This window comes from Rhipicephalus microplus, chromosome 5 (assembly GCF_043290135.1).
Source record: "Rhipicephalus microplus isolate Deutch F79 chromosome 5, USDA_Rmic, whole genome shotgun sequence".
NCBI lineage: Eukaryota > Metazoa > Arthropoda > Arachnida > Ixodida > Ixodidae > Rhipicephalus > Rhipicephalus microplus.
Window position 1 is genome coordinate 212,659,984 of NC_134704.1, and position 14,947 is coordinate 212,674,930.

The 14,947-nt window shown below is 46.3% G+C and overlaps 1 long non-coding RNA gene across 1 annotated transcript; it reads right to left on the reverse strand.

Moving 5' to 3' along the window:
* Positions 1–4,855: 4,855 nt before the first annotated feature.
* Positions 4,856–7,450, reverse strand: LOC142818115 (uncharacterized). Its single transcript, XR_012895593.1, has 2 exons — positions 6,763–7,450; positions 4,856–4,929 (listed from the first exon to the last, which is right to left on the reverse strand). It is a non-coding gene; the product is annotated as an uncharacterized LOC142818115 (long non-coding RNA).
* Positions 7,451–14,947: the final 7,497 nt, after the last annotated feature.

Consider the following 14,947-nt stretch of genomic DNA (forward strand, 5'->3'; position numbering starts at 1 on the left):
AAATATCTGAAAAAATACTCGACATTTCGAACATGCCTTATTTGATTCACGAGTACCACCAAAAGGAACAACTTTCGATTCGTTATTCAAGCTTTTATAAGTTTTACTTACCCCTACCTACACCCAAAGTTGCAGTCAAGAATAAAGCAAGAACATTCAGCTTTCTTCATTGTTTTATACAGCATCGTCTTCACTGCTAAAAAATGTATGATCAAAACAACACCTGCATGTAGAAAAGGGGGGGAAGGGTCGCGCTGTCGAGCGCTAAGCTTTCTTCGGGTGCGACGGTGGATGGATGGATGGATGGATGGATGGATGGATGGATGGATGGATGGATGGATGGATGGATGGATGGATGGATGGATGGATGGATGGATGGATGGATGGATGGATGGATGGATGGATGGATGGATGGATGGATGGATGGATGGATGGACGGACGGACGGACGGACGGACGGACGGATCTGAATGGATGGATGGATATGAATGGATGGATATGGATGGATGGATGGATGAATGTGGCTGTACCCTTTCGATCGGGCGGTGGCTAGCGCCACCAAGCCGTAATACTTAATGAACCAAAAACCAGATTTATTTTTTTCCTTTGAACAGTGAGGTAGAGGATTCGTACTTAGCAGCGAAGATTTTAAATTTTCACTCTTGCCTTGACTTTAGCCACCAATCAGATGACCTCCTTCTAGTTAATTCTACCCGCTTAAAGTCTATTTTGCCCTCCCTGTCCCTAAACCCCAGTGCTTTGAAAAACTCTGCGCCATCATCCTGAACTATAGGGCGAAGTCATTTACAGAAAATTATCAAGAGTTCGGCAGTTTCTTCTTCCTCTCCACACGCACTGCATACCGTGTCTACCCCTTCGTATTTGGCCCGATATGTCTTGATTCGCAATACTCCTGTCGTGGCCTCAAACAGTAGAGAACTACCCGAGTATTATCATAGATCCTTTCCTTAGCAATTTCCTGCTTAAAATTTCGATAGATCTCTGGTGCGGACTTCTTAATCATGCCAATTCTCCTCAAGTCGGTCTGAGATTCGTTCACCTTCTTCTTAACCAATAATTCTTTTTGGTTTGGCCCCCTGCTGTTTTCTAAGTATTTACCAGTCGATTTTCTGGTTCGCTTCCTTCATTTTGTATCGACATTTTTCATGTACAAGTAGCTGAATACCTTCCTAGCCCAACGCTCCTCCCCCATTTCTCTCAATGGCTTCTCAAATTTTATCTTGCTGCTAGCCTCCCTGCCCTCAAATGATGTCAATCCCATATCATTTTGTACTCCCTGATTTTGTGTATCCCGTGAGCTCCTAAGGCAATCCTACCTATTTCACGTTGCTTAATATCTAATCTTGCTTGAACTTTTGATCTCATGCAATAGACCGCATTCCCGAACTTCAGACCAGGAACCATGACCACTTTCCATATTCCTCTCACAACATCATACTTTTTGTAATTCCATAGTGACCTGTTTTTAATTACCGCTGCATTCCTGTTATCTTTAGTCGTCACGTATATTTCGTGTTCCCATAGGTACTTGGCACTATTGCTTATCCGTACGCCCAAATATTTGTATTCATCTGTTATCTCTAGCGTCACCTCCTGTATACTAAGCTCACTACCTTCATTGACATTAAAAATCATGACTGCTGATTTTTCCGTACTGAATCTGAAATCTAACCTATCTCCCTCCTTACCGCAGATGTCCACCAATCTTTGCGAATCTTCTTTGTTGTCGGCCTTTAGCACTATAACATCTGCGTATATAAATGCTGGTAGTGCCTGTTCAATTAGTTTTTCTTGTTTGACGAAAGAGAGGTGGAATCCCAGTCCACTTCCCTCTAATTTGGCCTCTAATCCTTGTAGGCACATTATGAATAATAAGGGTGACAGGGGACACCCCTGCCCAAGCCCCCATTTTTCTTCTGCAGGCTTGGTTACCTGTTTTTCCATGTTTATAACTACCTTGTTACCTTTATAGATATCCTTTAAAGAATGATAACTACATCTTCCACGCCTAGCGTGTCCCGTATACCCAACAGTTCATCTTGAACTACGCTATCGTACGCTCCCTTGATATCCAAAAATGCTAGCCACAGGGGCCTGTGTTCCCTATCTGCCATTTCGATGCACTGCGTCAGTGACAACAGATTGTCTTCCAGCCTCATGTGATTCCGAAACCCATTCTGCAGTTCCCCCCGCACCTCCACATCCTCTATCAATGCCTGCAGTCTTTCCTTCATAATCTGCATCACCAGACTGTAGACCACTGATGTCACTGTTACAGAACGGTAATTGTTTATATCAGCTTTGTCCCCCTTTCCTTAATAGATCATGCTTATCCTGCTAAGTTTCCATTCATCGGGAACTTCACCATCGATTATTATTTCGCTCATTGCCTCTCTCAAAGCCATCTGGGCCTGTTGATGTACTACTAGGAACTCTTTTCTCAGCCCTTTCCCATTTTCGTTGTGAAAATGGAGCCATTGCACCACTTGATTCGTCCTTGTCTATTGTGGTGCATAAAGTACTTCTTTGTTGAAATTTTTCCTTCACCCTTGTTCTTATATATTCAATAGCTTCGTCCCCTTCTAGCCAAACACCTTGGGCTGTTATAAAACTCTGCTCTAGGCTCGTCTCGTTTCCTAAGGAGTTTAGATGGTTCCGAAATTTCGCAGTTGCCTTTCTATCTTTTTATGTACTTCTGCTAGCCATTGAGCTCCCTTTCTTCTAATCTTTTCATTGATCGCAAGAACGCATCCGTTCTACAGCTTAGAAAGGTTTCCCATTTTCTTTCAACATCATCTGTTGGTTCACCCAGCTGCTTAGCATGTCTGTGTTTCCTAGAGGCTTCCTTACGTTTTGCTATGGCTCTCTTAACTTCCTCATCCCACCAACTTTTGAGTTTGTGTTTTCTTTTCCGGGGTGACTTGTCACGCGTCTTAGCAAGCTCTAGCTCAAATAGTCTAATTAGATTCGTGTACACTGTCTTATTATCCTCCATGATTATTTTCTCAGTTTGTTTAGTGGCTACTTATATTTGCCTTTCTGGATAAAAATTTTCCTGTAGTTGCTCATCTTGTCTCCTTCCCACTTCACTGCTCTTCCAAAACTTAGCTTGATTCGTTTGTGATCACTACCCAGACTTCTGGAGCCACCTTCATCTATGTGCTTTCCCCTGAGCTTATCATATATCCTATGTGACATCAGTGCATAATCTATCGTCGACTGCAGCCTTCCTACCTCCCATCTTATTTGTCCTTCACACTTCTCGGTACTGTTGCAAATGACCAAATCAAGCCTTTCACACATATCCATGATCGTTTCGCCTGTCGGGTCGGTATACCCTTCTATATCTTCTATGTGCGCATTCATGTCTCCTAGTATAATTAACTCGCACTCTCTTCCTAACTCCTGAATGTCCTTTGATATACACTCTACCGTTGCCTGGTTTTTCTCTCTGGCCTTTGCTCCCGTCCAAAAGTACACGAAACCAAGGAGTGTCATTTGACCTGCCACTTTTCCGTTTAGCCATAAATGTTCCTTGCACTCCTGCTTGACCCTTTGCTAGTCTGTACTTTTATGAATGAATGCCCCGATACCACCCCCCTTTCTGCTGCCTTCTGTTTTTTTACAATAATCCCACGCGTAATCTGCAATTATTAGAGGTTGTTCTATGTCCCGGAGATGTGTTTCTACAAAACCGTATACTATCGGCCTCTCTTTCCTTAGCTGTTCTTATATCTCTTCCCACTTCAGCCTGTTCCTACCACCCTGCATGTTAATATACCTTATGTCTGAATTGGCTCGGCGCTCGTGACTACGTCTATTTATGCCCCGGACTCTACCTATCTTAGATATTGGTGCCACTTTGGAATCGTATCTGCAGCTCGTATATGCGGCTGTACCTTGCAACGCCCCTAGTGGCATCGGCGCGCAGAAGGTCTCTTTCTGGCAAGGGAAAGGTGTGGCGATCAACACACCTCCCGCTTCTAGGCACGTTAGGACTATGGTCTCTAGACTACTAGGTACCATACTAGGACGGTGAACGCCTTTGATGCCACCATTTTGCCAAATGAAGTCTCGCGCTATCGCTTTTTTGTTCGAGAGCGGCGCGACCATCTCATACGTACACACACACGCGTACGTATAGCGCCCGCATACGTAACGCGATACCTGGGCATCGCAGTGTGCGCATGCGCACTACGCAAAACGTGGCGTCCTTACGTACGCAACGTCGCCACGTACGATACGTACGCAGTACTAAAACTCTCTATTAACTCATAATAAATCTTTGCATTAGTTTGTGACATACACGGCAAAATTAGAGTAAAAAAGTTGTCTTTAGCAGATTTCAGTGCAGATATGTAGATGAATGATGTAGAATTATAGGCAGCTCAGCGCGAGTGGTTAGTAGGTAAACATCCTGCTGCACGATAAAAACATTTCTTTTGGTTAGATAAGCTTTTGATGTAAGCGTTGTGCCATGGCACACGCGCGTTAGATGGGATGGTACGGAAAGGGATATACTTATTGGTTATTCGTTCCAATTCAGCTGCAAACATATGTTAGACTGCACTGAACGGGTATCAAAGCTGCTTACAAATGTGTTTAGAAAAGTTGCTATTTCACTGTTAATCATGTCAAAGTGTGCTTTTTATAGTCTAGTATCGTTTTCTTTTTTAACTGTATTTGGGCATGGTGTATTTAATAAAAATGATAGTAATGAATGGTCACTCACGCCTGCTGCATCGGTTATAGCAATAACAAAGTCTGGCCAAATTGATTGACCCTGAAAATGTATGCGCAGGCGAACAAGGACAAAGAAAGGAATACAAACAGGCGCAATCTAACAACTGATTTATTAATCGAAAAACATTGACTCTTTTTAACCCTCGGAACAGCGCTCCCTGGTGACCTATAAAAAACACACAATGCACTGCGCACTTACGACAACGATAACAAAAACATAAAAACGATAACAGTTTCATTGATTGACAGACAGGAGCGCGATTTCTTTTGTTAGTAAAGCTACTGAAGGGTGGCTAACACAGTTGTCTTTCTGCTTGTCTATATGATATGCCTCCATTATCTCCCTTGACGTCTTGTTTCTACTCCTATACAGCAAGGTAGTGTCGCCAAAGCAAGGAGAGCATGCGCACTCATTGCAATGCATTGCCAAATGGGTTACAGGCCGACCTTTCAGGCTTGACATATGCTCTCTTAGCCTCGTGTTAATGCACCTGCCAGTCTGCCCTATATATACACAACCGCATGATAAAGGTATGCAATACACCACACTATGTGCACATTCAACAAACCTGAGCTTATGTCTTATGCTACATCTCTTATGTGCGTTGGTCCCTCTGTCGCATTGCTGGTTGACCAACGCGCACACTCCTCCTATTTTGTTTTTGGCCGAAAACACTACTTTCACATCATACTTTCCAGCCACCTTTTTTAATCTATGTGACAGCCTATGTACATAAGGGACCGCTACTACCTTAGAGCTAGAACCAGTCATCCCACCTGTTTCCAAACATGGCGCCGTTTCCCGTCTGAGCTTCTTTAATAACCTAGTGCCTACGGCCAACATCACAGAGAATGGGTACCCCTCATCCTGGAGCCTAGAGACCTGTTCATGAAACGACGCATGAACAGTATGGAAACAGGATTTAACCAATGCAGACCGAAAACAATTTGTTATAATTCCATTCTTGACCAGCTTAGAATGACATGAAGCGAAACTCATAAGCGGCTTTCCTGCCCTAGGCGAAAAGGTCCAACACACATGATCTGACAAAAAGTCCAGCTTCAAATCCAAAAACTGTAGCTTATTTTCAACCGGTACTTCTGAAGTAAATGTCAACCCCTTTCCTAGAGAATTAAAAGCATTCAATACCGAAACCCTGAAGTCCTCTTTGTGCACATCGCACCCCAACACCAAGTAGTCATCGACATACCTGAAGACCTTGTAGACTACACCTTGTAGGCAAAACGACAAATCTCTATCTATGCTGCCCATGAAAATGTCACTAAGGACCGGCGCTACCTTTGACCCAATGCATACCCCCTTCGCCTGGATGAACGTTTTATCCCCGAACCCCACGTGAGTGTTCTCTAAATAAAAGCTCAGAAGCTCAAGAAAAGACTCGACGGGCATACCACAGGTGTTGCGAAACGTCACTTCATTATTTTCTGATATGCACTCTAGGACACAATGCATTAAAGGCACATGCGGCAACGAGTAATACAAGTCCTGAGCGTCAATGCTGATACCCCAACTGTTTTTTCTGTTATCTGATGCAAGAAACCCCGTGAGACCCTCAGAATTAGCCAGCAGAAAAGGGTCATTTACTTTCAACGACTTCAACATCTTTTGCAGATACCCCGCAACTAGCTTCTGCCACGCCCCTTTTTCTGAAACAATAGGCCTAAAAGGAACCTCCCGCTTATGGGTTTTTGCTGTGAAAAACACCTTCAATTCCAATCCCTTTGAATTCCCAACATCCGACGCAAGTTTTTCTAAGTTGCATTTCCTTAATAACTCGACAGCCTTCCTCTTCACGCTTTCTACATTCACATGACATTCTTTAAAGCACTTTTGAATTGCCGCGGTGGCTTTATCTACATACATAGTCTCCGGTAGAACAACCAAAAAACCTTCTTTGTCCGCTTGAACAACTCTTAAGTTGTTCTCAACCAAATAACTAGCAACCCGAGCGACATTACGGCAAGGCGTGGTGCTTACCGAAGCTTTGGCGACAACGTCCACACATTCCACTACACATCTGTCTTTTTCCTTTTCGGGTACTTGCCGGGCAATGTCTCTTGTGAGGGATAGCTTGTCCACAAGGTCAAGTCTAGGCTCCACACAGAACTTCGGTCCCAACCTCAGGACCTTTTGTTGGCGCTCTTCCACCACCGCATCACCCAGGAGTAGAAGGCCTCCCTTCGGCGGATCTCTCTTTTTCCTGGGCAAGCCCCGACGCACGTCATTCCACATGGCCTCAGTTAAAATGTTCGCTTGTCTACACCACTCGCGGAAGACCTTGACGTTTAGACGCCCATCAGAAACAGACGAACACGCCACTCTTAGGCAATCCTTGAAGTGCCTAACCTGTCTTCGGCTCTCTGATCGCAGAATCTTGCTGATTCTTCTCGCATGTCCTTCCGATGGAGGCAACCACCCGCACACAAGCAGAACTTCCATAGGGCACTGTGCATTCTTTAGGAACCAGCTCAGCTTGCGGGCTCTGCATTCGCAGACCGCGATAAACGGCACCAGAACCGCCGGGTTAGATAAGTCAAAGTTAGGACATGAAGAAAGAAGGCCGGATGAACTAGAAATAAACTGAAGCAAAACTGCGATTCGGCCTAGTTGGAATCTATCCATCCTGAAAATGTATGCGCAGGCGAACAAGGACAAAGAAAGGAATACAAACAGGCGCAATCTAACAACTGATTTATTAATCGAAAAACATTGACTCTTTTTAACCCTCGGAACAGCGCTCCCTGGTGACCTATAAAAAACACACAATGCACTGCGCACTTACGACAACGATAACAAAAACATAAAAACGATAACAGTTTCATTGATTGACAGACAGGAGCGCGATTTCTTTTGTTAGTAAAGCTACTGATGGATAGATTCCAACTAGGCCGAATCGCAGTTTTGCTTCAAATTGATTGATTGATTGATTGATTGATTGATTGATTGATTGATATGTGGGGTTTAACGTCCAAAAACCACCATATGATTATGAGAGACGCCATAGTGGAGGGCTCCGGAAATTTCGACCACCTGCGGTTCTTCAACGTGCACTCAAATCTGAGCATACGGGCCTACAACAATTCCACCTCCATCGGAAATGCAGCTGCCACAGCCGGGATTCGATCTGACGACCTGCGGGTCAGCAGTCGAGTACCTTAGCCACTAGACCACTGCGGCGGAACTGGCCAATTTGTTAATATCAGATCAAGAATGCTAGCACTGCTACTAGTTGCCCTAGTTGGTAAGGCTGTGTCCTTTGTCCGGGAAAACATTAAACATAGGTAAATATATTCACTCGGTTATGAAGAAGATGGTAATGAGTAGGGTGCGTTTGCGTTCTATATTATACTATGAAAGGTAAATTTCCGAGCAAAACAAGAGGATATGATCGAAATTTTATGCAAACTTATTAAGTGCGTCATGAAGTTCATCGACAAATGCTGAAGGTGAAGAGGGAGAGCGATAGTATACACCTATTACTATCTTATGGTATCTGATGGTTACTGCAGCCCAGACTAGCTCTAGTTCACTGGTAGTAGAAATCTATCAATCAAGTCAGTTTTATCGGGACAAAAAATTAAATACAAAATATGAAATATGCAGACGAGGGTCCCAAAGTACGTGACTGCAACGGGACCCATATGAATACAGGAAGAAGGATTGCCTTTTGAAACCACTAGAAGAGCGCTGCCTCTCCTACGCACTGTCCTATCACAACGGTACATGTAAAAATGGTTTGCGTCATCAGATTTCTTGATCACGAACATGCGCATGGAGCCATATTTCAAATAAAGCAATTATCTTTGCGATACATGTATCAATAGCTGATGATAAGGAGTTGAATTTGTTTCGTACACTTCTAACGTGATAAAAAACAGATACCTGGGGATCTGATTTGCTGTCACCTCCACTCGCGCAACGCTACGAAGTCGTGTTCAGAGAAGAAGTGAGCGCATTACCGACATGATTGATAAGTTTTTTTTACCTCTATAATTTTGTCACTCTCCGGAATATACATGAAACAATTTTATTTAGTACCAACTTGTTGTAACGGAGCTTATGTAACGAAGAACTGGACTGAGTTTTCCCAAAGTCAATACACGCCTGCCTCGTTGACACAAAGAAATCTTCGCTGACTGAGATATTCTTATCTTTTAGTTGATTGCGCAGTGACGGCACTTTCTATTTTGTTTTGAAGTTAATGAACTTGGCGACGATGGGGTGGCACTCAGTAGGTGGATGGTTACCCAAACTATGCACCCTTTGAAACGGCTCGATGGGAAAACTGAACAAGCGCAAAAACTAGATTCGTCAACTTTGCCCCAGTTTCTTGCCACGTTTCTCTAGAGTCTTGAACTCCATGAAAGATTATAAAGTGTTTCTTCCCGTCTGACCCTCTAGCTCGGTTAGTCTAGGTTGCAGATGGTCATTCTCGTCGGTTAGTTCTATGGTTTTTCGCACACTTGCTAATTCTTCAGTCATAGCATCCGGTTTGTTAGGCTTTTCTTCCAATTCGTTGAGTCACTTTCGGATGTCATTAATTTCAGCATGCATGTTTCTTTGTCCGGATTTAATTGCATTGAATTTAGTAGCAAGCTCAGGCTGACACTTTGAGCTCTGTAACGAACGCGAGTGCACATCTTTCAACATATATGAAATAAGACATTCCTTTGTTCGGCAGGGTTTTCGGGTAAATCGTCAAATTCTTGTCGTGTTGTGGCACGGGTATAGGGTCAAGGGTTAGTTTCAATGTCACTGGAACAAAGCAAGGTGTATGCCATCGAAAAACTTCACACAAAGTCTCGCACAACACCCGTGGTATCGGGAACAACAGTAAAATGTGGTTGTTACACCTTTAGCGCGTTGTGGAGGAGCAGAGAATAACAACAGATAAATGCACGTTTGTAAGCTTTAAAAGTGACAAAACGTCAAAATACGAACAAGGAGAGCTGTAGAAACAAAAACAGAGAGTAGAGGCGTGACACTAACAACTGGCGTTTATTTCGGAACAACCTTCTTTCCAAGTATGTACAACGTATGCGCAGATAACAAACCAAAAACAACCGGCAAGCTAATCTAAGTAAATCACCTTTGTACTAAAAACAAACTATTTTTTAGTGACATAAACTGAGGCTGCGCTAACACATTTGTCAGGACCCAGTTTTCAGATATGAAATGCCTGAATAATATCCCTTTCACGCTGCGTCTTAGCCCTACTTAAAATTGTAACCTTGTCGAAGAGGTGCGTACAACCATGTGCGATGTATGACATTCCGTTAAGTTGTGACAGGTTTTACGTTTGACAATCTGGTCCATGTATTAATGTTCGGCTGAGGGAGCATGAAAATCTTCTACCATCGGGCACTGGTTATAACTTGCCGTTGCACTGCAAGTCGTGTGCTTGTACGCCCCTCTTAGATTACGTGACAATATAAGTATAAATATATATGTCAATATATATATATATATATATATATATATATAGCCGCGTGCAGCAGCGGCTCGAGCTCGGAAATTGCGGCTGGTGCATCGCCTTCCAAGCCTTCCAAGCATCAACCTTTCTACTCAATAAATCTCCTTTATAATTGGTGGAGGTGCGGGGTACCGTCCCTTACACCTTCCCGCTACGATTCTGGAACTCCGTTCTCGACGGCTACCTTCTGCTATGCCGGACGCCGATCAGCAGACGCTTCCATCTCTTCCGGCCACCTGTCCAGGCAGTGTTCCTCAGCGGCAGCCTCCAATCTTCAGTGGAATAGATGACAACGACGTTGAAGATTGGCTCTCGACTTTCGAACGGGTGAGCGCTTTAAACAGATGGACGGACGCGGACAAGTTGACACGCGTGTCGTTCTACCTCGTGGGTGTAGCCAGCCTTTGGCTTAGAAACCACGAGGCAGACGTACGAACGTGGCCGCAATTTAAAACGTCGATTGTAGCAGTCTTCGATCGCCCCGCCGCGGCGGTCTAGTGGCTAAGGTACTCGGCTGCTGACCCGCAGGTCGCGGGTTCGAATCCCGGCTGCGGCGGCTGCATTTCCGATGGAGGCGGAAATGTTGTAGGCCCGTGTGCTCAGATTTGGGTGCACGTTAAAGAACCCCAGGTGGTCGAAATTTCCGGAGCCCTCCACTACGGCGTCTCTCATAATCATATGGTGGTTTTGGGACGTTAAACCCCACATATCAATCAATCAGCAGTCTTCGATCGACCTGCCATCCGAAAACTTCGCGCCAAGCAACGTTTACGCACACGCGCACAAGAAATGGGTGAAACCTTCACAAGTTACATAGAAGACGTCATCGATTTGTGCAGACGCGTGAACGCCGCAATGACGGAAGCTGAACAGTGTAAGCACATCCTCAAAGGCATTGGCGACGACGCTTTTCTAATGCTCTTGACGAAAAGCCCGACCACTGTTAACGACGTAATTAGCCTCTGCCAAAGATACGATGAATTGCGGAAGCAGCAAGCTCTGACAAGACGTCCTCCAGCGCACGATTTGGCATCGCTGTCTAGTGTGATCAGTGCTCATGACCAAGCGTCGCTAAAAGCCGAAATAAAAGCATTTGTCCGCGAAGAAGTCGCACGACCGCTTTCCTTGGTGCCTTTCACACCAGAACCTACCACAACTTTACCATCGTCTCTACATGGCGTCATTCAAGGAGAGGTCGCCGAGGCCTTACCAGCTGCTCGCGAGCCTAATCTTGTGGCTGCTCCTCTCACCTACGCCGCGGCTGCAGCCATGCCAACTCGCAAGGTGCCTGCGCCTCCGTTGCAGCCTCGCGCGAACTATCCCCCAGCTCCAGTTCACTGAATCAGCACTAACACCGCCAAACCGTGGAGCACCCTCGACAATCGCCCGATATGTTACACTTGTCGATACCCCAGGCACGTCGCAAGGTATTGCCGCCGCCGGACGCATATCACCAATGAAAACCGCCGTGAGCCTTTCTTTCTTCCCGCTTGACTCCAACGCGCGATACGGTTCCTCCACTCCAATGCCAGCCCGCTACAGGACGGCCATTGCCCTTGGTCGGGACGTCTTCGCTCGCCCTCTCCACGCCGCCGCTCGCCTTCTCCTATGCGTCAACGGCCCGCGCCTAACGAGGAGAAAAACTAGACGACGCAGTTCCTGAGGCAAGAACTGCGCAAGTTTCGGTTTGCCCAAGTCCTCATTTGTCCCCTACCAATGTTATTGATGTGTTCGTCGAAAATATCCCTACTGTCGCTCTTGTAGATACCGGTGCAGCTGTTTCTGTTATAGATGCTGGATTTTGCCACTCAATTCGTAAGGTTACGACGCCTTTCTCCGGATTATCGCTTCGCACAGCCAGTGCTCAACCTGTTCAACCGACCGCAGTATGTACAGCACGCGTGACCATTGAGGACGTTCTGTATACGATAGAGTTCATGGTTCTTTCATGGTGCTCTCATAATATTATCTTGGGATGGGACTTTTTGTCGCGTCGTAACGCCGTAATCGACTGTGCTAGGGCTGAGGTTGAATTTTGCTCACTGGATGACCAAGCGTCCGTCGGCACCCAGTCTGCCGCTAAACTCGTCGTTAGCGATGACACCTACATCCCTCCAGGCTCTTTTGCGTTCGTGCCAGTTTCATGCAGCGCCATATCCGACGGCACGGTCTTCTTCACACCATCTCCAATAATCATCGCACGAAAAGCCCTCCCCCTGCCTTTTGCTGCTCTCGACCTTGTAGAAGGCTCAACCACAATGCCAATTTATAATCATGAGTCATCGTCTTTATCCCTGCTTTGTCACGAGTGCCTTGGCCACGTCGAGACAATCACTTCTTCCAGAAGTATATCCGTCCCCGATGAGATGCCTTCTACCTCCATCTGTGAACTGGCTGTCGTCTCAGCGGCTGACTCAACGTCGGCGAACATATTTCAACCATTCATCGCTGCAGACTTGACATCTTCGCAGCGTTGCCAACTCTTCACCATTCTTGAGAGCTACCACCATTCTTTCGACGTTGAACAAACATCTCTCGGCCATGCCTTAGCAGTAGAACACCACATCGACACTGCGTTCCACTCACCGCTGCGACAACGACCATATCGCGTGTCCGACACAGAACGCCGCGTCATTGCTGACCAGGTAGACGACATGCTTCGCAGAGGCGTCATTCGATCTTCACAGAGCCCATCGGCGTCTCCGGTGGTCCTCGTCAAAAAAAAGACGGTTCTATTTGTTTCTGTGTCAATTTCCGGCGATTGAACAAGATCACGCTAAAGGATGTCTATCCACTACCACGCATTGACGATGCTTTGGACAGTTTACAGGGTGCTGAGTTCTTTTCCTCGTTAGACTTGCGGTCACGCTACTGGCAGGTGCCTATGGCGGAGGCCGATCGCCCCAAAACCGCTTTTGTCGCGCCAGACGGCTTATATGAATTCACCGTCATGTCCTTCGGACTTTGCAATGCACCTGCAACGTTCGAACGAATGATGGACAACATCCTGCGTGGACTAAAATGGCAGATATGCATGTGTTACCTCGATGATATCGTGGTCTTCACCCCTAACTTTGACACACTTACGTCGCCTTCAGCACGTCCTTACTTGCTTAACTAACGCCGGTTTGCAATTAAACTTCAAAAAATGTCGATTTGCCATGCGTCAACTGAACATTTTGGGCCACGTTGTTTCCAAGGAAGGCATCCTCCCGGATCCCGAGAAATTGCGAGCTGTTACGGCATTTCCTAAACCTGGCACCATCAAAGAACTTCGAAGTTTCATCGGCTTGTGTTCGTATTTCCAGCGATTCGTCCGAAACTTCGCGTCTATTATATCACCTCTCACGCAACTTCTCAGCAACTGTAAAGGCCTCTTATCGTGGTCCCCTGCCTGCGACGAGGCTTTCACCACCTTGCAGTGGCTTCTCACGACGCCACCCATTCTACGCCATTTCGATTCTGATTGTGCGCCATTTCGATTCTGAAGCTCCAACTGAAATTCACACCGACGCCAGTGGTGTAGGCCTGGGTGCTGGGCTCGCACAGCGTAAACCGGAGCATCAGGAATACGTCGTGGCATACGCTAGTCGCACACTTACCAAGGCTGAGAGCAACTACAGCGTCACAGAAAAGGAGTGCTTGGCCATTGTGTGGGCCCTTGGAAAGTTTCGCCCATATCTATATGGTCGTTCTTTTGACGTCGTGACCGACCACCACGCGCTGTGCTGGCTTTCGACGTTAAAAGACCCATTTGGCCGCCTCGCTGGTTGGGCGTTGAAAATTCAAGATTATGACATACACGTGCTTTATCAGTTAGGACGGAAGCATGCTGACGCCGACGCCCTTTCCCGTTCCCCCCTGTCCCAGAATGCCACAGCTGACTCCGCTTGCGAATCCACATTCTCATCGCTTGACTTTGACACCATTGCTATCGAACAACGCAAAGACCCGTGGCCTGCGTCTCCCCTCAATCATCTCTCCGACACTTCCGAACTCTCAAAGACGTGAACGCTCCGGCGCCAAGTTCCACACTTCTCGATACGTGACACGCTTCTCTATCAACGCAACTACGCACCAGAGCGACGTAAGTGGCTGCTCGTCGTTCCACGAACCCTGAGGTCACATATTTGTTCCTCTTTCCACGTTGACCCACAATATGGCCACGCAGGAGTCCACAAGACCTACGAAAGGCTTCGACATCGCTACTACTGGCGTGGTATATGTGCCTTCGTCCGCAACTTCGTCCGCTTTTGGGCCGAATGTCAGCGCCGAAAATCTCCACAACACGCCTCCGCCAGTGAACTGCAGCCTTTAGCATGCCCTTCCCGACCCTTCGAACGGGTTGGAATAGATATCTATGGGCCTCTTTCATTGACTCCGACTGGCAACAGGTGGATGATAGTTGATATCGACCACCTAACGCGCTATGCTGAGACCGCTGCTCTTCAAACGGCTACAGCACAGGAGGTTGCCACTTTCCAACTGCGTCATTTTCTGTTGCGTCATGGAGGCCCTCAAGAACTTCTCAGTGACCGAGGCAGCGCCTTCTTGTCCGAGGTCATTGAAAAATTGCTCGCTGAGTGATGCCCTTCGGCCTTTGCTCAGCGCCTGCAACTTTTCAACGCGTTATGGATACAGTACTGGCAGGATTGAAGTGGCAGACTTGCCTTGTGTACTTGGACGACG